Source organism: Mustela nivalis (assembly GCF_964662115.1).
Source record: "Mustela nivalis genome assembly, chromosome: 12".
In the NCBI taxonomy this organism is placed as follows: domain Eukaryota; kingdom Metazoa; phylum Chordata; class Mammalia; order Carnivora; family Mustelidae; genus Mustela; species Mustela nivalis.
Genome location: NC_139031.1, coordinates 93,385,992 through 93,412,365, shown reverse-complemented (window position 1 = coordinate 93,412,365; position 26,374 = coordinate 93,385,992). Strand labels below are relative to the sequence as shown.

The following is a 26,374-nucleotide window of genomic DNA, read 5'->3' as shown; positions in this document are numbered from 1 at the left end:
GACAGGAGACAGGTCTAGGTGGCTCATCGTGGTGGCCCTGTTCCCTTCACCCAACCAATAGCACACCATCAGCCTACCCATTTGGATGGCCTTCTGTCTGGAGATTGAGTCTTTTTTCCATGGAGCACACGAGCCAGGGAGAAGTCCGAGTATTGCTTGCAGCACGCTCCTGCCCCCAGGCTCTTGCACCATGGAGGAGCTTTCTTACAATTCTCCCCAAATTTTCTTGTGGGTCTTAGTGGGGTTCCTGGAGGAAGAGTCTTCAGAAAGGTGCAAATTTCACAGCTCACATTCACTGAAAAATTATAGCTCAACCTCCTCACTGGCTTATCTGTCCAAGAACCCACTTTCTTCTCTTTGCAGGCAGTATGACTTCCATTTGGAGTGCGTGCTATGTAGCGAGTTTCTCTTCTTCGGCTTTCTCAGTATTTTTTCTTAAGCTTTTGAAAAATGCTTGTGTTATCTAATGTTTGGTGGTACCTACTTCTGTGAACAAAGGCTTGGCTCCCATTTCTCTTGGGTATGGACATTCAGTGTTCTCTCCTGTCACCGGGGGATTCAACAAGGTTTCACTATCTGGCTGCTTGGAACTTGAACATCTTCTTTTGCAAAGTTTGCTAGCTTTTCAGCCCACAGCTCCAAGTAGTTTCTCTGGTACTTTTTTCTTGCGATCCTGACCCATACATCCACAGCTGAATAGTAAAGGGGAACACCTATTCAGAATCCTAACGTCTGCTGCAAATTCCAGCTACCCCCAGAGCTCCAAACTCGGATCCCTCCCTTCAGCTCAGAAAACACTGCTGGGTTCCGTTCAGCCTTCCCTGCCCAGTGCTGCCATGTGGAAGGGGCCTCCAGGCGGAACTGGGGTAATCATGATGATGTGCACTGCGTTTGTTTCCTTTCAGGGATTACGTTCCTGTACTGCCTGTTGGCTGATGTCTGAAAACAGTTATTTCATATATTTTGTCTAGTTTTCTAGGCGCTTATGGTAGAAATTCTTGCCTGTTAAAATGTACTCAACCATGGCCACGCAAAGAGTGTTTGATTGCCTGAGGCCCTCCATCTGTTTGCCTGATGCTCTGCTTCTTACTGGCCTGCGTGCTTTTCCACATGAAGACTAATATATTAATTACAAAAGAGTCAATCTAGCCATCCGATCACAAGTTTCATAAATGCAATATCAACTCAACTTTATTAGTTTGTGCCTACTGTTATCATTTGTTTTTCAGTTGTCTTGGCTCTATCTGCCTGTCTGTGAGAATTTCAGGGAGCACTGCCAATTTTTGTTATGAAAGTGGAAGCAGTGATAATTTCCTATCTTCCTCTACTGTCCTCCGCTGACTTTCCTAAAAACATTTTTGGCACTGCCTGTTAATGCACAGCATTTCTCAGAGCTCCTTGTTTTGTTTCTCAGACCTTTCCCCCCATTCTAAGGCAGACGAGATATCGGGTCAGTGGAATTCTTTTGCACAGCAGTGGTGGGCACAGGGGTAATCAAGTCAGAATGCTTGGAGTTGCTAGGAAACTTAAAAAGGATGTAGGAATTGAAAGAAATAAAGTTCAACAGCAAACCAGTGATGAGCAAGGAGAAGCCGGTGCACAACAATCGTGGCGCATGGACAACACTCAGGCACTATTTGCTAAGTGATGCGAGGAGGAATGGAACTCAGGAATCTGGTACCAAGAGCTGGATGTGGATCAGGAGCTCAGTGAAAACGACGAAAGTGGATGTTTAGGTGGGTAAAGAGAAAATGGACTAATTCCAGAGATATGGAGTCAAGACTCCGCATTCATACTGCTAACACTGGTTCACCCTTAAATACTGCTTAAGGCATAAGCAATATACAGTTAAGTGCTATAAAAATTTTCAAGTATTTGAAAATAAAAAAATAAATAAAAACAAAAACAATAAGTGCTTTGTGAAGTGCTGTGTGCACGTGCTCACTTGATGGTATGTGTCTCGTGGGTATATTATTATTTCCAGTATTCCTATTTTTATAAATGAAGTAACTGTCACGAAGAAAACTAGAGCTGTAGGCATTTATCTAAGGTCACATACGGCCAGTAAAAAGTGCCACCAAGTATCCACAGGAGCAGGTCACAGAAGTCCGCCTCTCTGACCACAGCGCTCTTTTGAATTCCATGCACATGGAACCCATTCTCATACGTGGCCGAAATTACGGCTTTTGGACAGGCTGGCCTGGATACCATGACGGCTTGTGTCTCACCAGCTGGGGTAGATAGCTATCCCCCATTGCTTTATTGGGATTTAGCTGCTGAATTGTATTAGCTTTTTTTTTTTTTTTTTTTTAACATGGAGGGGCTACTAAAAAAGGTAAATTTTGATAGAACCCTAGGAACAAGTCAACAATTAATCACTCTGTTAACATAACACGTGTCAAATTCAGTTAGAAAATAAAGGCGAAACTCAATTAAATGCAAACAAATTTCTAGGGCACATCAAGTGTGTATTCTCTCTCTCCTTTATGAAGAAACTGATGTCAACAGATTCTATATTTGAAGGGAAATTAAACAATGATGGGAAACATACTATCTCGTTACCCTTCAACAGCTGGCTAGGAAAAGGTTTGCCCCGATTTTTGGTTTAGCAAATTTCAATTAAACACAATGTAATTATGACTGCAGAGGTAAAAATCTCCCTAAACAGATGTCAAATGATTTTTATAAGACACTTCTGTAATTCATCACTTTGCCATAACATTTCCATAAAGAAAACATGGGCATGCTTTCCAGGGCTTTCCCCTTCTCCAGATCCCTGTCCCTGTTGCTTATGCCATCGTTCTGTTCTTTTGTCTCCTGGGTTAGAACGGTGGTTATGTTTCATTAGAATGTCAATCAAGTTGAATAAAACTTGTATGGATAAAATACATTTCCCTAACTGCAATTTATGTCCTTAAAGTTTTATATTCATGATTTTGGAGACACTTTAAGTAGTATGCAACTATATCTTATATAACCTGCAGTTAAAATAAATCTCTGCTTTGAATACACAAATAGAGATATGAATCATTAATATGGCAAAACAAAACAAAATAATGCAAAATTAACCAAATGTTAATGCAGAAATGAACTTTTAAGGCAAACATGAACATCATTCACTTCTCATGAATGAGATGTCCTCAACTTACCACATACCATGTGAATTCCTATGTTATTTTAGAGACCTTAGCTATGATGGGTCAAAGAAAAGCTGGAATTTCTTCTTTAATGCTTTTTTTGTTATTGCTATTTTTATTTCCTTATTACAAAGCAATATATGTCGGGGCACCTGGATGGCTTAGTTGGTTACGCATTCAACTCTTGGTTTCAGCTTAGGTCATGATCTCAGGGTTATGAGATTGAGCCCTGTATTGGGCTCTGAGCTCAGCATGGAGTCTGCTTGAGATGCTTTCTCTCCCTCTCCCTCTCCCTCTTCCACTCCCCTTGCTCTCTCTCTCTCTCTTAAAAACAAACAAATACATGTTTAAAGGAGAAAAAAATAATACAGGAATACATGTTTATTACAAAATAGGAAATATTTCCCCACCCAAAATTGGTTATGATACCAGACCAAGATGGTCACTCCTAATATTTACTGTAGGTTTTTCTTTCTTGGCATGATTTTTTCATTCTTTTTTTTAAATTTAAATATTTTTATTATTTTACTCTATCTTTTTTTTATTAATTAAATTTATTTATTTTCAGCATAACAGTATTCATTATTTTTGCACCACACCCAGTGCTCCATGCAATCTGTGCCCTCTATAATACCCACCACCTGGTACCCCAACCTCCCATCCCCCCAGCCACTTCAAACCCCTCAGATTGTTTTTCAGAGTCCATAGTCTCTCATGGTTCACCTCCCCTTCCAATTTCCCCCAACTCCCTTCTCCTCTCCAACTCCCCATGTCCTCCATGATATTTGTTATGCTCCACAAAACAGTCTCAAATGTATGTTAAAATAGCAGGAATAACAGAATGTGTCCATATCTCCATCATTCAGCTTTCACGGTCTCAACCCTGCTCTTTGCCCCACTCATCTCCTTCCAGTCTCACTGGACTGTTTCAAGGCAGTTTCTCTACATCAAATTGTTTCATCGAAAATGGTTTTCACCCATGAATGGTTTTATGTCAGTGTTAAGATTTGTTTTTCATTTTGACTTAACAGTCTTATCTTGTATGAAGCATTTACATATGATAGGAATATAACCACGAAAGTATGCGGTGTTAGGAAAGTCTTGCTTTTACCCAATTTCTCTGCATTACTGTCCTATTCCTTCCCTCCCCATTAGGAAACCATTTTCATGAGTGTATAAATTAGTCTACTGTTCTTGTGGGAAAACTTTGGCAGATGCACTTCTAGGTTTTCTTCCCTTTTGTTAAATAGAAGACACTGTGTCAATCACTATTCCTTCCTTTTTGTTTCATTTCATTTTTTAAAAAATGTATCTTGGGCATTCCTTTTTAGCAGTACTTAGAGATGGTCCTCTTTCCTTTTTAACAGTTGCATAGTACTCCCCAGTGGGGTTTTGTAGTCATTTAAGCAGCTCCGCACTGATGGGTATTTGGCTCATTTCCAGTCTTCTGCCCTTCCATTCAGTGCTTCTCAGGAGACATCTCTGTGTACATTTATCTTATGCATGTGCCGGTTTGCCTCTGGGATACACACCCAGAATGTGGGATTCCTAAGCTAAACTGTGACTCAGATAAAATTTTGCTAGATAGTGCCAATTTCTCTTCTTCACAGTCAATGTTTTGCATGAGAGTACCTGTTTTTCTGCAGCCTTACCACCACATTATGTCATCAGGCATTTGGATTTCACTCAACGTGACATGAGAGTCAAATCTGAGTTCATTGCTTCTTTCTAAATTTATCAAACTTTAATGTATATCAAATACTTCACTAACTGTAAGTGTCCAGACAGTGATTTTTCACAAAGTGAGCATACATGTAGGGTCAGTCCATGGTTTAAGAATATGATCACATCTTAGCATCTCAGAAATCCTCACTCAAGAGCTTCATCTCTCCAAAAGTAATTATTATGTTGATTTCTGAAATTCTGAGTTTAATTTGCCTATTGGTACACCCTTTTATGTATAAATAATACAGAAAATTCTCTTACTTAGAGCTTTTCTTTTGCTTTGCTAACTTTGTTTTTGTGGCAACTCATCTTTGTGGTCATATATAATAATACTTTGTTGATTCTCACTTCTTTTTGGCAGTCCATGGTATAAAAGAATCAAAATTATTTACCTTCTATCAGATAGCACTATAATGTGTTCAGGTTTTGGCTGCTATAGAGGTTGCTGCTATAAGCAAACTCATGTTTTTTTCTCTTCAACATATATATATATGTGTGTGTGTGTGTGTGTGTACATATATATATATATATATATATATATATATATATATATGTACACACACACACACATCTGTATAATTTTTCATGAACAACACCTGACACTAAAGTAAAATTACCAGACATTCCGAGATAGAGGACCCCATGACCAAAAGCAAGAAAAAATATGACAATAGCAACAAATACACAGGTGACCCAGATACTGCAGTTAAGAGGAAATAACTTCAAACAGCTATGACTAGGGGCATCTGGGTGGCTCGGTCAGTTAAGTGTCTGTCTTCAGTTTAGGTTATGGTCCCAGAGTCTTGGGATCAAGCCCTGCATCGGGCTCTCTGCTTAGCGGGGAGCCTGCTGCTCCTCTCCCTTGCTCCTGCACTCCCTGTCTCTCTCTCAAATAATTAAAAAAGATCTTAAAAAAAGAAGAAAACAAAAAAGCTATTATTGCAGAATAGATATCTGAAAAAATAGAAACATTTACCATACAACTGGAACATTGATAATTAAATTAAGTTATAGAACTGAAAAAATATTCTCCAGCAATTAAGAACTCTATTGTGGGTTTATCAGCAGATGAGACAAAGTAAAAAAAGATTATGGAAGTGGCCTGATTATATTAATCATTTTTATTTTATTTATTTATTTTTAAAATTTATTTATTTTTGAGAGAGAATGCACAAATGTGAGCTGGGGAGGGGCAGAGGGAGAGGGGGAGGAGGAGGAGAAGGAATCTCAAGCAGATTCTCCACTGAGCACAGAGCCCTGTGTGGGGCTTGATCTCATAAGCATGAGATCAAAATGTGAGCAGAAACCAAGATTTGGACGCTTAATGGAGTGTACCACCCAGGTGCCTTGTTTGTAGTTGTTTATTATTATTGTTAATTATTATTATTATTTATAATGATTATGATTAGTCATTTGTTATTTTTATTTATTAGTATTTCATTGTTTATTATTATGATTTAGTTGCTTATTATTGTTTATTATTAAATATTATTGGTTACCATTATCATTTATTATTAGTTATTATTGAATACACTATAGTGCTGATAGATGGTAAATAATGATTATTATTTTCACAATTATTAGCTGTTTTTATTATTATTATTATTATTATTATTTGATTGGTATACAGACCAATCAAAAATATGCAGAGTAAGATACAGAAACAAAATATGTAAAGAAACTCCATTATACTGAAATTAGTAATAAAAAGTGTATCTGCCATTCACACTTGAATTCAACATTATACTGGAAGCCCTAGCCTAAGTAAGAAGAAAAGGAAATAAATAAGGGGAAAGGAACTAAAAAAAGTCTTGTCATATTGGGGCACCTGGATGGCTCAGTGGCTGAAGTGCCCAAATATTGTTTTCAGCACAGGTTATCATATCAGAGTCCTGAGATCAAGCCCTGAATCAGGCTCCACGCTCAGTGGGAGTCTGCTTGTCTCTCTCCCTCACCATGTTTGCCCTCTCTCTCTCTCAAATAGATAAATAAAATCTTTTTTAGTATATGTGCTGTCGAAGCGAGCACAATAAATGAAATCTTTTTAAAAAGTCTGTCATATTGCTGGTGACATTGTTGAATACATAGAAAATCCAACATCATCATCAAGTGGGCTATCATGTTTATAAATGAATTTTGCAAAATCACTGAGTATATCAACATAAAATCATTAGTATTTCTATGTTCTAGCAACAAATAAAAATGGGATTAAAAAGATCACAATAGTATTTGGAAATAAACTCTTAGGAATAAATGTAATAAATGATAAATGGGACTTATACCCTCAAAACTACAAATATATCAGAGAAATTAAGCATCATACGTGAGCCAAGATATATAATATCTTCGAAAATTAAAGCTTAAAATTACAGATGTAAAAATTTATTTTTTAAAACTGATCTATAGAATACAATCAATCCAAAACCTTAGCATTTCTTTTTTTCTGTAGACAATTAGAAGAACATTTAAAAATGCATACAAATTCCCAGGGCTCCAATAGTTAAGACAATGTTAAAGACACAGTAATTTATCATATTATTATCATATAATTATCAATTATTTATCATATTACATGTGTTTTTTAAAAAATTGTGGTAAAAAGCAACATAAAATTTAGCATCTGAATCATTTTAAGTGTACCATTCAGTAGGAAGTGTATTCACATTAAAGCAGAAAAAAATTTTCGAAACTTTTCATTGCGTTAATCTGAAACTCTGTACCTATTACACAACTTGCCTTTCCTCCCTTCCCACGGCCCCTGATAACTACTATTCTTCTGTCTGTTCCTATGGATTTAACTGTCTAGATACTTCATATAAATGGAATCAGTATTTGATTTTTTGTGATTGCCTTTAGCCTGACATTTCATTCCTGTTGCAGCATGGAACAGGATTTCCTTCCCTTTTAAGGGGAAGGAATTATATTCTATTCTATGTATATAACTTTTTTTTTAAATATCCATTCATTCATTGGTGGACATTTAGGTTGCCTTTACCTCTTGGCTATGCTATGCTGCTCTGAACAGGGATGTAAAAATACCTCTTTAAGACTGATTTCAAGTCTTCTGGATATTTACTCAAAAATGGGATTGATGAGTCTGTTTTTAATTTTTTGAGGAACTTCTATAATGTTTTCAATAGTAATTGTAACATTTTACAATTGTACCAACAACTCCACCAATAATCCCCACTTCTCCACATCATGGCTAACACTTGTTGTTTTCTCTTTTGACAGCCATTCAAACAAGTAAGAGGTAATATTGCATATTCTTAAAGGTGATGGTATTTAAGACAGGATGGTACTGGCACACACACAACCACAACACACACACACATATGGAAGAGAAATAGGCCAATGGTGTGTCAATAGTAAGGTTAAGAAAACCCTTACCAATATAAGAATACTAGCTTTATGACAAAGATGATATTGTATCACACTGGAAAAAATAATGAACTATGTTGGGTCAATTGAATGTTTATTTGGAAGAAAATTAATCTCATTCTATGCCAAAAAACAAACCTCATCAATTCCAGATGTGTTGTGGGTATAATTATGATATGTTAAATAATATAAAAGAATACATATCTTTATGATTTCAGCATTCGTAAAGATTTCACAAACAGGATGCTAAAAAAAATAAAATAAAATAATTTGCTTGGGCACCTGGTAGCTCAGTTGGTTAAGCCTCTGCCTTCTGCTCAGGTCATGGTCTCAGGGTCCTGGGACCGAGCCCCGCATCGGGCTCTCTGCTCAGCAGGGAGCCTGCTTCCTCCTCTCTCTCTCTCTCTGCCTGCCTCTCTGCCTACTTGTGATCACTCTCTCTGTGTTAAATAAATAAAACCTTTAAAAATTGCTTTATATAAAATAACAAAACATTTATCAAAACATTAAGATAATGAAGATACACATCCTAGTATGAAAATGTTGGCAAATAATAAAAATATAATAAAGATAGGCAAAAGGGTGAAACAGACACTTGACAAATGTATGCAATCTCATATTACCTGCCTACCAGCAAAATAAAAATTATAACTTCAGTGTGGTACTAACAATAGACTTCCTAAAATAGACAAAATGAAAAAAAAATTTAAAAAAGGAACAACACCAGCTCTGTTGCAGCAACTTTCTCCCTTGTGGGGAGGTATGGAGTCTTTTTGCTGATACAGAACTTTGGAATTCCAAACTTAGACTGCCTATGGCCCTAAAATTGCAAGGCTAAATACGTAAGCAATACAAATGTATTTATAAAGCTTATCATACAAAATTACAAATAAAAACATGGATGAGATTGTTCATTGAAGAAGTAACTGAAATTGGCAAACAAATGAAACATGTAAATACTTAATGACAAGGGGAGCGTTACATTAGTTGTGATATATTCTTAAATGGTTACTATGCAGCAAGCTTTATCCCTGTGCCACTACAACCCCCAACACAAGGAACATGTCTTTTAAAAAAATAATGTTAAGGCAAATAACCCAAATTTATTTATTATCCAAGTTTATTAACATAACTTCAAAAGGGGTAAAACTGGTATATGGTTATAAGTCAAGGGGTTACTGTGAACGCAGTCCCGATGAAGGTGAGGAGTGGCCAGAGATGGACTTCTATAGAGCTGGCATTACTCTGTTTTTTGATTTTGGGACTTGGCAAGTTTTTCTCTTTGCAGAAATTCATACCGCAGTTCACTTATGGTCTCTGGACTTTTCTGCATCAGTGGTACTTCAGTGTTACTTCAAAATAAGTTTGTGAACATTTGAAAAAATAAATAATCCAGTAGGAAAATTTAATAAGATGGACCCCAGGACAGATGCAAATATACAGATAGAACCATCAAACTGGGATTATAGATGCCAGGATAGGAGACAAATTCAGGCAATAGGTGGAAAATACCCTCAAGTCTCCATAATTCAGAAGTGGCAAATTGCACATATAACTCGTATCTCCACAGTAATGTCTCATTTCCTGTTACCACACTGACTTGTTCTAACATACAATGGAGTACTGATCATTACAGTTTGTGAATGTCTACTGTCAGATTTTGGAAAACATCCTCCTCTGGCAAGCACGATTTTACCAACTTACATATTTTTGCATTAAAATTTATCTAAATATATTTTCCAATCTTTGTTGCTATCAGGAAAATATTTGTGATTGTGAAAGGTAAAAATTATGGATATTTTCATGAGAGCCAAAACAGTGGGAGAGTGAAAAACAGAAAGAAAACAATAAATATTTTAAAAACTTAATTTGTAAAGTAATAAAAAAAAACATGGTATTGGCACAAAAATAAACACATAGATCAGTGGAATAGGATAGAAAGCCCAGAAACAAACCCATGATTATGTGGTCAATCCATTTTTGACAAAGCAGGAAAGAATATGCAATGAGGTAAAAAGTCTCTTCAACAAATGGTGTTGGGAAAACTGGAGCGCTACATGCAAAAGTGTGAAACTGGGCCACTTTCTTACACCATACACACAAAAAAAGCTCAAAACGGATTAAAGACTTAAATATGAGGCCTAAAACCATAAAAATCCTAGAAGAGAGCACAGGTAGCCATTTCCCTGACTTTGGCCTTAGCAACATTTTTCTAGATGTGCCTCCAGAGGCAAGGGAAATAAAAGCAAAAATAAACTATTGGGACTATGCCAAAATAAAAAGTTTTGCACAATGAAGGAAACAGTCAGCAAAACTAAAAGTCAACCCACAGAATGGGAGAAGATATTTGCAAATCACATGTTTGATAAAGGATTAGTATCCAAAATATATAGAGAACTTACACAACTCAACACACAAAAACCAAATAATCCAATTACGGAATGGGCAGAGGACATGAACAGACATTTCTCTAAAAAAGACATCCAGATGGCCAACAGACACATGAAAAAGTGATCCACATCACTCGGCATCAGGGAAACACAAATCAAAACCACAGTGAGATACCACCTTATACCTGTCAGAATGACTAAAATCAACAACACAAGAACCAACAGGTGTTGGCAAGTATGTGGAGAAAAAGGAACCCTGTGCACCGTTGGGGGAGTGCAAACTGGTGCAGCCACTGCAGAAAACACTCTGGAGTTCCCTCAAAAAATTAAAAATAGAATGAACAGAATAAAAAGGTGATCTACTAACCACACTAAAGGGTATTTACCCGAAGCATAGAAAAACGTAATGTGAGACGGTACCCGCACCGCTATGTTTATAGCAGCAGCACTTACAATAGTCAAGATATGGAAGTGGTCTCAGTTTCCACAGCAGACGAATGCATAAAGAAGATGTGGTATATTATACTATCAAATACTATTCAGCCATAAAAAAGAATGAGATCTTGTCATTTGCACACATGGATGGAGTTAGAGAGTGGAATGCTAAGAAGTCGGAGAAAGACAATTATCCTATGATCTCACCATAGGTGGAATTTAAGAAACAATGCAGATGAACAAAGGCAAAAAAAAAATCAGAGAGAGAGAGAGAGAGAGACAAACCAAGAAGCAGACTGAAGTATAGAGAACAAACTGGCGGTTACTAGAGAGGTGGTGGGTAGGGGGATGGGTGACATAAATGTTGGGGACAGAGGGGTGCACTTGTCGTGATGAGTACCAGGTGATAGCACGGAAGACTTGAATCACTATGCAACTAATAAAACACTGTACGCTAACTATAGGGTAACTAAAATAAAATACCTAATAAGTTAGGGGCACCTGGGTGAGTTAGTTAAGTGTCTGCCTTCAGCTCAGGTCATGATCCCAGGTTGCTAGGATCGAGTCCCGAATTGGGACCCCTGCTCAGCAGGGGAGTCTGCTTCTCCCTCTCCCTCTGCCTGCCACTCCCATGCTTGTCCTCTCTCTGTCAAATAAACAAATAAAATCTTAAAAAAGAAAAAGAAAAAACAATTTAGGGGCACCTGGGTGGCTCAGTGGGTTAAGCCTCTGCCTTTGGCTCAGGTCACGGTCTCAGAGTGCTGGGATTGAGCCCCGCATTGGGCTTTTTGCTTAGCAGGGAGCCTGCTTCCCTCTCTGTCTCTGTCTGCCTGCTTGTGATCTCTCTCTCTCTGTGTCAAATAAATAAATAAATAAAATCTTTTAAAAATACTTAATAAGTCAAAAAAAATACAATGGATAAAACTTAATTCATAGATACAAGGAATCTAGTTAAAACATTATATAGTTTTTTATGAACAATAGTACTTTAGAATATATTTTTAGGTCTAATTGATGTTAACCTATATAAAATTATAATAATACCACTTCAAGCTGTACTTCAGATGACAAATGTATACTTAACTCAAATTTAGGAATTTCTTATTAGCTTATTAAAAAGCATGCATTACTAAACTTTATAAAAACATGAAAATCTTTCATAAAAACAAAGTTATTCTATATTCTTTGAATAAAGATAGATAATCTTAAAGGAGTTAAAGCATCAAAAGGAAACATTTCTACAACTTATTGAGAATAACCAGCCCCCACTGTGATGAGGCAGTGGGCGGGGTAGGGGCTGCAATAAGCCTATGTCAGTGGTGAAACCACAAATAGGATAAACAAGCTAAGATGAAGACATCCCTAGAAATCCTGTAAGGGAAAAGCTATAACCCACATGTCCAGTTGCCTCCCATAGGCAGATAATGCCAGTGTCTGTGCCAGTGCCAGTGCCAGTGTCAAAAGTGCTTGATAAAGTGTTTGTTGAGTGAGTGAGTGAGTGAATGAATGAATGAATGAGTAGATGACTGAGTTTGCATCAGTGCAATTTGTTTTTGTTTCTTTTAAAAGATTTACTTATTTACTTGACTCCCGCTGAGCAGGGAGTCCAATTCAGAACTCGATCCCAAAGGCAGATGCCTCACCAATAGAGGCACCCATGTCCCCCATATCAGTGTAATTTTTAAAGCCACCACTTCTACTTGGATGTATGGATTTGGATCAACATTTGAGTGGCCAGCCCCTTGAAACCTCATTCAGACCTATTCTTCCTACACATACTTCTCTCAAATGACCTGGTGGCCAGAGGATTGTAATGAATTAATAAATCACAGCTCGGGGATGTTTAGATTTTTCACCTTATTTCAAGGATGTCTTTTATCCATCTTTCCCATTACACCCTACCACTTTCCCAGTATCCTATATTTTCTTTATATATCATCATTTCTGTGTCATAAACCATACTTTGTGTTTTTATTCTCTTATGCTTATATGATATGATTTAAATCAAAAACATCAAGCTTTTTTTTTTTTTTTTTTTTGAGAGACAGAGAAAGATGGTGGGGACAAGAAGAGGAGAGATAGAAAAAGAATCCCAAGCAGACGCTACACTCCGTGTGGAGCCCAATGTGGGGCTTGATCCCACAACCCTGAGACCACGACTTGAGCTGAAATCAAGAGTTGGACGGACAGTCAACCTTTAGAGCCACCCAGTCACCCCTTCACATGACTCTTTAACTTCCAGGAGTCTGCTTTCACTTTCAGGGGTGTGAAACATGTTGAGTGGAGCTAATAATTCAGTGGAAGAGAGAAAGTTTAATGAAGGAAATCATTTCAAGATCAGGCAATGGGTCAAGAATATAGACATCAATAAAATATGTAAGTGTTTTGGGGCGCCTGGGTGGCTCAGGTGGTTAAGCCGCTGCCTTCGGCTCAGGTCATGATCTCAGGGTCCTGGGATCAAGTCCCACATCGGGCTCTCTGCTCAGCATGGGGCCTGCTTCCCTTCCTCTCTCTGTGATCTCTTCCCTTCCTCTCTCCTACTGTGATCTCTCTCTGTCAAATAAATAAATAAAATCTTTTTTTTTTTTTTTTTTATTCTTCAGAGAGAGAGGGAGAGAGAGCGAGCACAGGCAGACAGAATGGCAGGCAGAGGCAGAGGGAGAAGCAGGCTCCCTGCTGAGCAAGGAGCCCGATGTGGGACTCGATCCCAGGACGCTGGGATCATGACCTGAGCCAAAGGCAGCTGCTTAACCAACTGAGCCACCCAGGCGTCCCAATAAATAAAATCTTTAAAAAAAAATATGTAAGTGTTCTTACATAATCGGAAAGTCAAACATGTAGATTGGTATACATTATATCAGTTGATATACATTATATTGATATATAACACCGTTTCCAAAATCCTACCATAAATTTAAAGGCAAAATGCTGTTGGGGTATTGAGAAAGGAAGTGGTGACTCTTCTTTAAGCAGATCATTTGTTTTCAGGACAACGTAGCATTCTTTAATTACATGAATTACTGATAAAGTTATCTTGGGAAAGGTCACTATGGTCATCTATATATAGCTTTCTCCTGTTAAATGTAGACCTTTTGATTTTACAGCAGTAAATGCTTCTTCCCTCCATGGCAATGCAACGTCTTTGGTGGGACCCACCAGGTGTCTTCTGTCCTCTTACTTGCTTCATCCCAGGGGCGGCAGCATGGCTCATTTTGATTGGGAATTTAGGAAGATTTCAGTGGGTAAGCTTGTTTAATCTCCTCATTTTGCTCTGTTGAGAGCAGATATAGGCTGCTTCTGCTGCTCTGTCTGGTCTATCAGAGAGGAGAAAGCCCCAGTGCCCAGCACTGTGAGTAAATGTGCTTAGTTCTGCAGCTTAGTATGCAGAGCCCACTTGTCTCCACACAAGACCATACTCTACCCTCCAGCTTAGACTTTGTCAGATTGAAGATCACATTTTGGTTTCCATCTTATAATCAACTTTGGTTTTCAATTTCTACATTCAATCAGAGGAAAAGAGGTAATATTTATTGGGTGTTTTCAACACCCAATGAAACCACAGCTAGAAAAGATGTATTTGCAAAAGAGCCACCTGGACACCCACATGAACAGGAATTCCCTGCCTCACACCGTCTAGCAGAGACAATAAAGTACCAGAGAGGGAAATACAGAAAGAGAGATAGAAACAGTTTCCCTGCACATCCCAAGGTGTCGCTCTTATACTGAGCTCACCGCTCACACTAATGATCCATCAGGAACATCCTTGAAGAGAGGACAGCAGTTTCTGTTTAGAGTATACTAGTGTCCCAGGGGCACCATGACAAATGACCACAAACTGGCTGACTTAAAACAACAGGGACTTATTCAGTCAGTTCTGGAGGCCAGACATCTAAAATCAAGGTGTCGGCTGGGTTTTTGCTTCTGGACCATGTGAGGGAGACCCCGTTTCATGCTTCTCCCCTAGCTTCTGGTGACCACCAGCGAAGCTTAGCATTCCTTGGCTGTTGGCTGCCGTCCATTCTCTGCCTGCACCTTTATAGGACTTTTTCCTCTGTTTCTCTGCATCAAAATTCTCTCTCTTCCTTCTCCTATAAGGAAACCACTCGTTGGATTTGGAATCCAGCCTAAACTGAGTATGATTTCATCTCAAGATCCTTAATTACAGCTGCAAAGACCATATCTCCAGATTAGGTTACATTTACAGAGATGGGGTTAGGACATGGATATGAATTTTTTGTGGTGACATAATTCTGTCCAAAGAGACAATTAACCCCATTGTCAACTAACTGTCCTATGTATATCTTTCTGATTTTTTTTTCTGTCTAGAATCTTCTGAAATGGATGGTAACAGATAAGAACAGGTTTCTTATGTGATTGAGTCTGAATTAGAGAGCTTGGACTGAATCTGAATTCAGTTTTGTACATAGGACAACAGAATTCAGTAGAAATAATTCTGGACTTAGTGTCAACCTTATAATTGGGTAGGTTAAGAATAGCTCACGGATAAAATGGGCTTGTGACTAGAAAGTATGTCTCATGTACCTGACACAGAGTAGATACTTCTTATATATCATATGGCTGTATTAACATGCAAAGGTGGGCTTCACTGATTAAACGAATTAGTGGATGTAGAAGGGAATGAATGAGGGACAAAAAACCATGTGGAGATGAAGCTGGTGGAGGTGTGGCTGTAACCCAGGATGGGTTGGTGTCCACCCATCCACTGGGTGGACAGTGATGTAAGCCAGGCACACAGTTTTGATCCCCAAATATTCAAAGGAAAACCAGCCTGGTGTCATGGGGAAATGGATATGGAATAGCTCAAAGATGTCCTTAAGTGGATGCCCAAGTGCATGTCCAGCAGGTGCAGAGGCCAGCAGACTGTGGATGATGTTGTCGGTATGAAATGACTTAGGGAAAAAGATGAGCACAAGAACCTACAGGGAAGGTGGGTATGGGTGACTTACAAACATTACTTTAAAATATCTAAGATGCACACCAATCGCTGATGGGAAGCAGAGATGTAAGCCTCCGGTCACTGTCTCTGAGCCATTGGGGCAAGACGGCCAGATACAGGCGTTGAAGTTTCAGTGATAGTTTTATTCTATTGTGACCTGATAAATAGTGAACTCATAGACAGAATGGAGGTGGTGACTCTTTCTTCTTCCCTTTGGCCAACAAGGGGGTGGAGATCTGTGGAAGGCTTGCTGAGGTTTTCTTTCCCTGTCAGACCAGTGGAGCACAGATTTCCTGGGAAGGAGCTTGTGGCACTTTTGGTCTCTGTCACTTCTGACCGCTGAGCTGATGGAAGGTGGAATCCATACCTGCCCATGGTGGGTTCTACTCACATGGGAGCCAGAGGTAGTAGATGAAAAATCCAACCTTGGTGCCCAGAGACCTTTCAGCAGGCACTCTCATTCCCTTTTTCAGCCAGGATTCTTTTCCTTTATTACTTCTTGGTGGTCCAAATGTCTTTCAAATCCCTGCCCATACCTGTGGTCAGCATGCTGGTCACAGAACATGAAGGGGGCCCTTACAGATACAGTGTATGTTTTAGGCGCCATATTCCCTCATCAGGCTGCCATCAGCATGCTATGTGCAGGCTAACAGATTTCTCTCAAATGAACTTTGTATTCCGTTTGTTCAACCGCAGCTGCCCTCTGACCTCACCTCGATTCTGTAGAACCCAAATGGGAATATTCCGTAGTGACGACCTCTGACACTTGGTATTTTCTCTCTACGGCTTCTTGTCAACTTATATGTCTTCCTTTGATCAAAAGCCTTCACGTTTTTATTTTTACATAACTGCCCCTGAATCTTCCTCCTCTCAACAGTGCTCATCATATTTTTTATTAAATAAGTTCTGCTTAATTAGAAGGACCACCACGTTTAGCAGAAAAAACACAGGGTGCCCCACTACATTTGAATTTCAGAGAAACAGTGAGCGATTCTTAGCATAAGTAAGTACCAATTACTGTCCTCTGTTTTAATTCACTGAACCTGAGGACCCTGGTGTTAACATGGTCTATATGTTACTTTAAAAATTATCTTTATTGTCTGTGTATCCTCACTATAATTTGAGCCCCCTAAGGGCATGGTTTTGGTTGTTTAATTAACTGCTGCCTTCCCAGTACTTAGTTCTTAGGAAATTGCTCATGGTTGATAAATATTTGTGGAGAGAATGATCGAAATGGCCTTTCCCTGCTACTATCTGCCTCTCACAGGCTAGACAGTAAAAGGTAGAGTTTAGTGCTCTGATCATATAATCACTGGATAGAGGTTTTTGTTTTCTGTGTTGTTTTGTTTTGTTTTCGGATGGAGACACTAAATCCTGAAATACTTCTACTCTGCTCAGTCATTAAGACATTTATCTACTTATGGGATGCCCCCTGTCCTAAGATTTCATAATGTTTAGAATGTATGATTTTTGAAGTTTGGCTTGTGAATGTGGTAGCTCGTTTCAATAAAGAGGTTAATGTTTCTCTATTTTTTGACATTATTTTCTTGTCATACTATAGCCTGATAGTGGTTATTTCTTAGTACATATAGATCAATCACATTTTTTTTTTGTGGTGAAATATACATAAAATAAAAATGACCATATTAGGGGTGCCTGGATGCCTTAGTCGGTAGAGCATCTGACTCTTGATCTCCAAATTGTGAGTTGAAGCCCCATATTACCTTAAAAAAATTACCGTAACATATTGGGGCACCTGGGTGGCTCAGTTAGTTAAGCGTCTGCCTTCACCCCCAGTCATGATCTCAGGATCCTGGGATCAATCCCCATGTTGGACTCCCTGCTTCTCACTTTCCCTTTTCCCCTCTCCCTGCTCCTGTTGTCTCACACTCACTCTCAAATAAATAAATAAAATCTTCAAAAAATTAAAAATAAATTAAAAAATTTAAAATGACCATATTAACTATATTTAAGTCTACTCATAGCAACATTAAATGCATTCATGTTGTTCTGGGGCCATCACCAGAAGTCCATCTTCAGAACTTTTTTATCTTGTAAAACTGAAACTGTCTCCAGTAAACCAAGTCCTCATTCCTGCTCCTAGAACCCAGCTTAAGTCAGTAAGAGAAAAAGATGTGTTTCAAAAAGAAGTAACAAGTAGGTTCTTAGATTGTTTGAAAATTTAATTAATGAAGAAAAATGAATCATATTTACATAGAGACCTTTCTCTAAATGTATTGTCAACATTATTTGAAGAATGACATTGATATAGATAAAAAGTTAAGTCGCACTAAAGGAAGTTGTTATAATAAATCCGTTAATGAGTATTAATTTGAGGGTATTTATTAGTCACTGGTCAATCAGTTTTGGAATGCCACCAATTTTACAGTTGACTCACTAATAAAAACTTACTAGAAGTTTTCTCAAATTTATCAAAGCTACCAAAAATTTATAAGTCATTGTCAACAAATAACTGTAGGACCAAAAGAAGAAAAACAAAGTATCAATATCACAAAAATTATTTATATCAACTGTGCTAGAACCAAGTCTGCATAACCTTCGTATGCCCTCTAGAGAGAATTTATAATACATAGTAATAGGACACATGGCGTTCTATGAAAATGCCATTGTTCTGTAAATCATAAGCACGAAGAATTTGGTAAAGAAATATGTAAAAATACAAGATGCAAATTGTTAGAGCACTAGATCAGTTCATTAGTGAATACATACTGTTATTTTTCTAGATTTGTGATGTTGGTGGCATTTTCCAGCTTTTAAAAATGTATAATATGTTGTGATTTCCTTTCTTCATCTCAATAGATGTTCACATTTGTACCAATTTAGTATTCATCAAATTCTATTGTCTCCTAAGAAGAGCTTCCAAAACGTAAATTCCCCTGCGGTGGCCCAGGAAGTCATTGGCAACAGCTGTTTCTGGAGTCCTGCCCCAGGTGCAGAGCCCCAGTCCAGCCCAAGCGGCCCCCCCACTCTGCCCCCACCTCCTGTCACCTGCAGGAGATGTTGGGAGCCTGAGTCTGTGTCCTGACCCACGCCCAAGCCCTGGCTCCTGCTGGCCACTTTCCACTTACATTTCTGGCCCGTGGAGTTGATAGCTTTATTTCTGAACATGGCTGTGAAATTTGAATTTTCTATCCTCACATTATCTATAATGGCTGTGGGTTTGTGTTTGGAACAAAGGTGGTGATATGAGTGTATAGATCCATTCTGCCTGGGAATCTCAGGCCATGTTTATTAGCTTTTTAAAAATCTCATTTATGGGCGCCTGGGTGGCTCAGTGGGTTAAGCCGCTGCCTTCGGCTCAGGTCATGATCTCGGGGTCCTGGGATCGAGTCCCGCATCGGGCTCTCTGCTCAGCAGGGAGCCTGCTTCCTTCTCTCTCTCTCTCTGCCTGCCTCTCAGTGTACTTGTAATTTCTCTCTGTCAAATAAATAAATAAAATCTTTAAAAAAAAAAAATCTCATTTATTGTTACGTGTCGATGGGGAAGATACCTGAGATGTGACTTTCTGATGCAGCATTGGATGGAAGTCTCATCTATCTAAGATTTCAACTGAATGTAGTTTCTGGTCATATAACCAAGCCAGCCGGGGCAGGCTGTGTGACCCTGCCCCTGTCAGGGTCCCTTTGTGACAATCTGTCGAGTGGTGTCCCTTGTGCTCCTAAGGACAGGTGTCTGTTTCCTTGCAGACCTGTGTTCTCCCAAAGACCAATAATGAATGATGGTCAAGGTCATCTCAAGGAATGGGGAAAAGGGGAAGCTTATAAAATAAAACAAGACTGCAACAAGTTAACAAATGTCAGTTTTTCACCCCGTGGTGCTGGGAAGGGGTGCATTTAGGTCTCATAGTTCCTGCAGCTTGCAGAACATGAAGCCACTTTTAGCAAATAAGACAAAACTGTGAAATAAAATGTAGAAAAGGAAATGGATCTTCTCAATGCCTCCTTCTCCTTGGCATTAGAGGAATCCAGCCCATTTATAGCTTTTAATGTCTTTCAATCTTGTGAGCAGATATTTTATGGTTCCTATGCATTTTCCTTTGCTGTTTACTTCCTGTCTCTTGGTACAATTAATTAATTTATTAATTGCATTATCAAATGTTTTCTGACATTCACTCAGTACTGGGCACTGGGCTACACATCTTCACAGGGAAACATTTATGAAGTACTGACTGTGTGTTGTAAGTGTCCTCTTGTGGGATCTTCACCATAACCCTGCAGGAGGGTTTCCCTCCCTCCCTCCTGCAGGGTTATGGTATTGAAATGGAGTTGATATGGTTATGGAGTTGAAACCCTCAGTCTAGATTAAGAAGGATGAAAAATGGCAAAACTGGGTTAAGAGTGCCAGTTGCTTTAGTCCAGAGCCTGTGGCTTCTCTGAGCTAACACCTCCCCCTCCAGCCAGGGTTGAGAGCAGTGTGGTCAGGAGCCATCAGCTTCTTTTTGTCCCTTCCCCAAGCTTCCCTGAACTTTAGAGCAGCCCTAGGATGTGGCTCCCTGCCCCCCCCCAGCTCCCCTCCCCACAAAAAAACACTCCCAGGCCCCTTGAAGCTGAGGCTAGCCACCAACGTGGGGATCACCCAGCCTTCTTCCTGTTTGCTTGCCTATGAAATGGGCAGGTAACCTGTGCCATCAGGTGTGTTGTGAAGTTCAACAGGAATCCCAGACACAGAGCCCTGAGCTTGGAGGGCAACCTGATATGCATAGGGCTCAGGTCTCTTGTCTTGGTTGGAAAGACAGTTCCAGACTGATGCTCAGACTGCCCTGTGCGTGCCCATACTGATGGTTCTGAGCACGAGGAGACACATCCCATCAAGACTGTCCCTCCCCACACCTGGCGACGAGCTCCATTGCATACCTGCCACCCCCACCCCAGCCATGCTGTCTACCCTATACTCTCTGACCTCTCCCAGACCAGGTTGCTCTGCACCTGTGAGTGTGGGCAGGGTCTATGTCACTGTTGAATCTGTTTTCCGCTGCTTTCTCCCTCTGGGCTGGTGGAGTGGAAATTTCCATTTATGCTTGCAAATTGCTATCTCATTCATACACTTACATTCTTCCTAACAGCTCCTCCCAGAAGTGATTCATTTTTTCATCATACGTTTCACACTTGCATCTTGAAAAGAAGAGGAGGAGCTGTTTTCTCAGTCAAAATTAGTGTATTTAATGAACAGGAAAAACAGTCGTGTGAGCGCCATGAGTAATGGTTTATGGAGGCTGGTGAGTGCCCAGGGAGGGTGGAGGATACTTGAAAGGAGATTATTACATTGAATGTTCATTGTCGTTATCATTACTCTCATTTAATCAAATAATTCACAAATAAATATGAGTAAATTCAGCAATTTTGAGTGATTCCATTGACTTCCATGCTTCTTGGGAGGAATATGAAGACATGGTCTTGGGGAAGAACCTAATTTGCCTGTATTAACACCAAATTATAACTAACAATGAGGGGACCAGGAGACAAGAATTTTATAATGTAGATACTCCAAAATGTAGAAAAGTTACAAAAGGTTTTTTGTTACTATTATATTGGGGCCTTAAATTATATATTTCTTGAGAAAACTCCTAATGAAAAGAAAAACAGGTATAGGTTGGAAGTAAAAAAACCCAATCATTTATTTGTGTGAGACACAAGCAACCAACCTGCTTGACTCAGATTTGCTCTTTGTTTTATTTTGTTGCCAATTTGATCCCCAGTGAATGGTTATTTGAACACTGAGGATCTTCCTTGAAGAGATGCAGGTATTTTTTTCTGGGACATTACACTGTCTTTTGCTGCTGCCTCAAAAACTATTTTTCAGCTGTAGACGATCTTCAAATTTGAGTTTCTTTGCAGATAATGTTGGAAAGCCGCTGTGCCACCCTTTTCAACCCCAACTGGCCTTATTGCTTGTCCCTGCTGCTTCTGCTTTTGCAATATCTCCTCCTATCACCACTGTGACAGATACCACATCCATAAACACAGAAAGCTACTGGCCCAAATACAGTGTTCAGAGAAGTTTTATTTCTTTCAAAGATGCTACCATGAAATTCCTTAAGCTCAGAATTTTGGGGAAGAGTATTGGTCCACATTGAATCATGTATGCAGTTGTGTGAGGGGAGAAAAATGGATAGGCGGTAACTTGTGTTTCTAACAAATGTATGTGTTACATTGTTGCAAAAAAAAAGAGTCAGTTTAAAAGGCTAAAAGGATGAGGCAAGGGGAGAGCTGCCATAGACACTTGAAAAGTTACGAGTTCATCTGAGGTTGTCTCCAGGCCAGTAGGTCACCACCCACCCAATATTAGACTAACATCAAACTTAAAGCATCTCCAACGTAAGGGGGAATGTGGAGAAGAACATGATGCGCAGGGTCGTGGAGAAGGCACAGGACCCACAGGGAAGCCAGAATAAGTTTTCATGGGAAGATGTGATTGTGCTGACAATTTAAGTCAACAGACGGCCTTGACCCCTGCTTAGGGATAGAGATAGAGGACATTTGGGTGAGTAGATGCCCTATGAAAAAGGCTTGGGGCAGGGGTGCCAAGGTGCATGGTGAAATTGAGAACTTGAGGGAACATTAAGAGAGTTCGAATCACAGCATGAGTGGAGGAATGGCATAGGGCCAGGACCCAAATGTAGCCCCAGATTCTATGGAACATTGCAGGTCCCATAGACTTTGAACATTAGAGTTTGAAAGGCATTTTTGGTTGTATGTGGAGAAGGGAATGAATGGTGAATAAAAAAAAAAAAAAGTTGTGTGTTGATTGTTTAGGAGGCTCTTAGAGTTCCAGAAGAGAAGAGAGATGATGGTTAACTTTGACTACGATATTGAGAGCATGGCTAAAACAGAGGGAAGAGATTTGCTAGAAATAATAACACACCAGGACTAAGTGATCAATTATCTTTGCAAGAAATGGAGAATGGCATCAAAAACTTACTTTCCGAGTTACATAAAATGTAACTGGTGGTGACAGCAGACAAAATAGAACGTATTTTCTTTTCTTTTAGGGTAAAGACCATCATCTTGGTAATGGGTCTAGAGCAGAGAAGAGCTCTCTGGACTGTCCATGTATCTTGAGGAGTCGATTATGTGAGCGTTGTCATCACTTAGTGAGCGTAAGGAAAACTATCTAGGGAGAGGGCAGAGAGGAGGAAAAGCAGCAAAAAGAGAGCTCTTCCTGTCTCAATGTCTATGTCTACCTATTTTACCTGAACAAATACATATAGTAGGCATTATATAAAAGTGACTAAAACTAAGATATTCATCATATGAAATTAGAAACAACAAACATACTTAAAGACAAGTAGCAAAACTTCTTTTTCACTCTTCTCCCCTTAAGCTCTAAAATTGTTGCCTATATTGAGACACACACACACACACACACACACACACACACACACACACACACAGTATTAGACCTGTCCTATAGAGGATGCTACCTAGAATTTCAGGGAGTTCCAAAGCCATTGTGTCAACAGATGCAGAAAGAACTGACTCTATGCCTGGATCTTGCCAGAACTTTTGGGATGGAGGCCTGAACTTTGGTCATGAGAAGTGGGGAGAATACCCTTTCACGTAAACCTATTCTTTCTGTTTCTCTTGTTGTAAGACAAAGCTCCACTCTTGTCTTTGGAAGGTTGCTAGAAACGTTGAGTTCATCAATGAAAGTGAATGGTCTAAAAGATTGGCTTCCACTTTTCTTCTCTTGCTCTCCATAGACTGTCCTTTACCAAGGGAGACCAACAAATGACAGTAGAGTATTCATAGAATGCCTCATCCACCCCCACTCAGGGACAACTTCCTGGGAACTAAAACCCCTTTGATGTGAGTATCAACAAAATGCCAGTAATCCAGGTAGCACACGGAGTCAAAGATGGTAGGGTCAAATCACAAGAATTTGATAAATAAGATAAACAAGAAAAAAATTATAGCAGGATTCAGGTGAGGTCATGAATCAACTAGAAATCAGAGAGGAAGCCTCAGTGGGTCTGTAAGCAGCATAATCTCCAGTATCTGGAATCTTACAGGAAACTTAGTTCAATATATATGAGGTGGATAAATGCAGGAATTAATGTGTGAGCAGCGGAAGTCTCCTCATGGTAAGTCATGGGGAAATTGGTTGGATTAGGCAGAGGAACAGTATCTGAAAAATAAAGGACCAATTTGAATTAGCTCTTAGTGTTTATGTCTCCCTAGACATCTGAAGTCTATTCCTAGCAGTTATGAAAACAAGACACTCTGTCATTGTTATCCAAGTGCACAGTACTTAATAATACTATTATTTTCAAGCATCAGAGAAATCCTGACAAGTATTAAGATTCATGGCATACAATAATTTCTTCCTACCTCTTTACTTATGGTGGTCCAGTCTGAGTCCCCAGATTTTTTAAATATACTCATGTTCTTACACACTTGCTTGAGGGAGGCAAGCCTATACTGTCCACTTGTCACTGGCCCCCGGCATATGGAATTTGAGAACAATTACATTTGCTAATACTTAGATCCTTATCATGAAGACACAAAATGAAAACTTTAACCAGAGCTGCAGGGGGGGGGGGGGAGGTTACACAATTATAATCTTTAAAAAAATGTTAAACATTTTATTGATTTTGAGGAAGACTACCAGACTCAGGTTGAATATTTGAATATGTGAAGGTTTTATTATGATGTGGCACTTAAGAAGGGAGTGTTAAATAATAACTAAGTAGTGCTCTCAAGAAAACCAGAGGACACTTCCTTGAAATAACTTGCTGAAGCCCCCAGAAAAGTAAGATTTTTGTCCTACTATTGTTTTAAGATTCAGTAAGAGCCTCTTATCCAGGCAATGGATTATTACTTTCTCAAATAGAACATATTAATTGTTAGTGCTTGAGCACTTTGAGAGGAAGATTTGTTGACAGTTGACACAGAGAGAACAGATGTTCAGATTAAGAGAAATTCAGAAGAATGGTCTCTTCAGAGTTGGACAGGTAAGGGCTGGCTGTTGGTTGACTTCAAGCTTCATAGTGTTGTGGTCAGAAAATAGACATGGCATGAACTCAATCTTTTAAGGACAGGGGTTTGGGAATCTCAGTCTGCTTTGCCACCCACTGCCTTCACAGAACGTCATGCTGGAGGCACACTGTGGCGTGTACTCTGCTCACACACAGGAAGCAGGGAGCTTGGAGCTTGGACGCTTGATTGGAATCAGGAAAACTACATGTTTCCATTTGCCTATGTGTGCATACACCCACCCCCCCCATACATTTGCTTTTTTTTTTTTTTTTCTGACATCAATAAACGTACTAGAAAAAATACTGTACTGGGTTAATGAGAGTATGAATTTAGGAATTATTTTTCAAACTTTATACTTCACAGCACCATGATTAACACACAGAATGCATGTTAGGGTCCCTCGTGGCATATGCAAGTCACTCATACTGTTGCTTTATCAAATTCACAGGCATCGTAACGAGCAGGTGTCAAAGGCCATGATTTACAACATGGAAACTGAAGAGAAGAGCTGTCCTGAATATGTCCAAGACCACACAACCATGATAAGAAACCCCGTGTTCCTCCCCCGGCGCCAGGGCACGATTGTGAATGTCCATCTCCACCCTGCTTGGCGGCGGGGAGGAGGGTGGTAGGTTCATGCTGACGGGCTTAATGAGCCCAATTAAAGGAAAGCTCTAGAGCCTGTGAACAGGATCTTACAAGGAATGTGAGATAGACTTAGTGCCCTGGAGAAGAAGAGTGGCAAGTGCCTAGACATCCCAAACACTACTGATAGAGGACTTTCAAAGACCATGGTCAAAGAGACTTTAGAATCCCACAACCCAGGGCTCTCTTGCAGCTCAGTTTTGAAGAGCTTGAGTGATCAGAGGAGAGGATTTCTCTGGGGTGCCTGGGTGGCTCAGCTGGTTAAGCATCTGATTCTTGATTTCAGCTCAAATCATGATCTTAAGACTGTGGGATCAAGCCCCGAGACAGGCTCCATGCTCAATGTGGCGCCTGCTTAGGAGTCTTTCTCTCTCTACCCCCTGTCCCCACCAAGAAGAAGAAGGAGAAGGAGAAGAAGAAAAGCAGTTCTCTGAAGAAAAATGCCCGTGTGCTAGAAGTCACATGTCCCCAGTATGTCTAACTTCTGAAAAGTATTCCAAAGAAAGCATTTGAAGACAAAGAAACACATTCTCTGTGTTTTAGGGGACATGTTGAATGGGTATTAGGCTTATGCCTGAAAATTACTCACAGACAAAAAGCCGAAGGAAATGGCCTATGGTGGCTACATTCTTATTATCTGAGAGTCACCAGAAAAGTCATGGGATCCACCCTAATTTCACCCAGGTGGCAAGGGAGGCCTCGCGCTGA

General features: G+C 39.5%; 1 long non-coding RNA gene across 3 annotated transcripts in view; it reads left to right on the top strand.

The window, feature by feature from the left end:
• LOC309845174 overlaps window positions 1-26,374 on the top strand; it is a 63,926-nt gene that overhangs the window by 14,886 nt on the left and 22,666 nt on the right. Inside the window, exons 1-3 of one of the 3 annotated variants that reach the window (XR_014301089.1) lie at window positions 23,536-23,602; window positions 23,746-23,851; window positions 25,470-25,649. The exons of 1 other annotated variant lie outside the window; for it this stretch is intronic. This is a non-coding gene — a long non-coding RNA (uncharacterized lncRNA). Of the gene's footprint in view, window positions 1-21,108; window positions 21,332-23,535; window positions 23,603-23,745; window positions 23,852-25,469; window positions 25,650-26,374 lie in introns of those variants that run through there. One more of the 3 variants, XR_014301090.1, reaches the window with a different exon arrangement.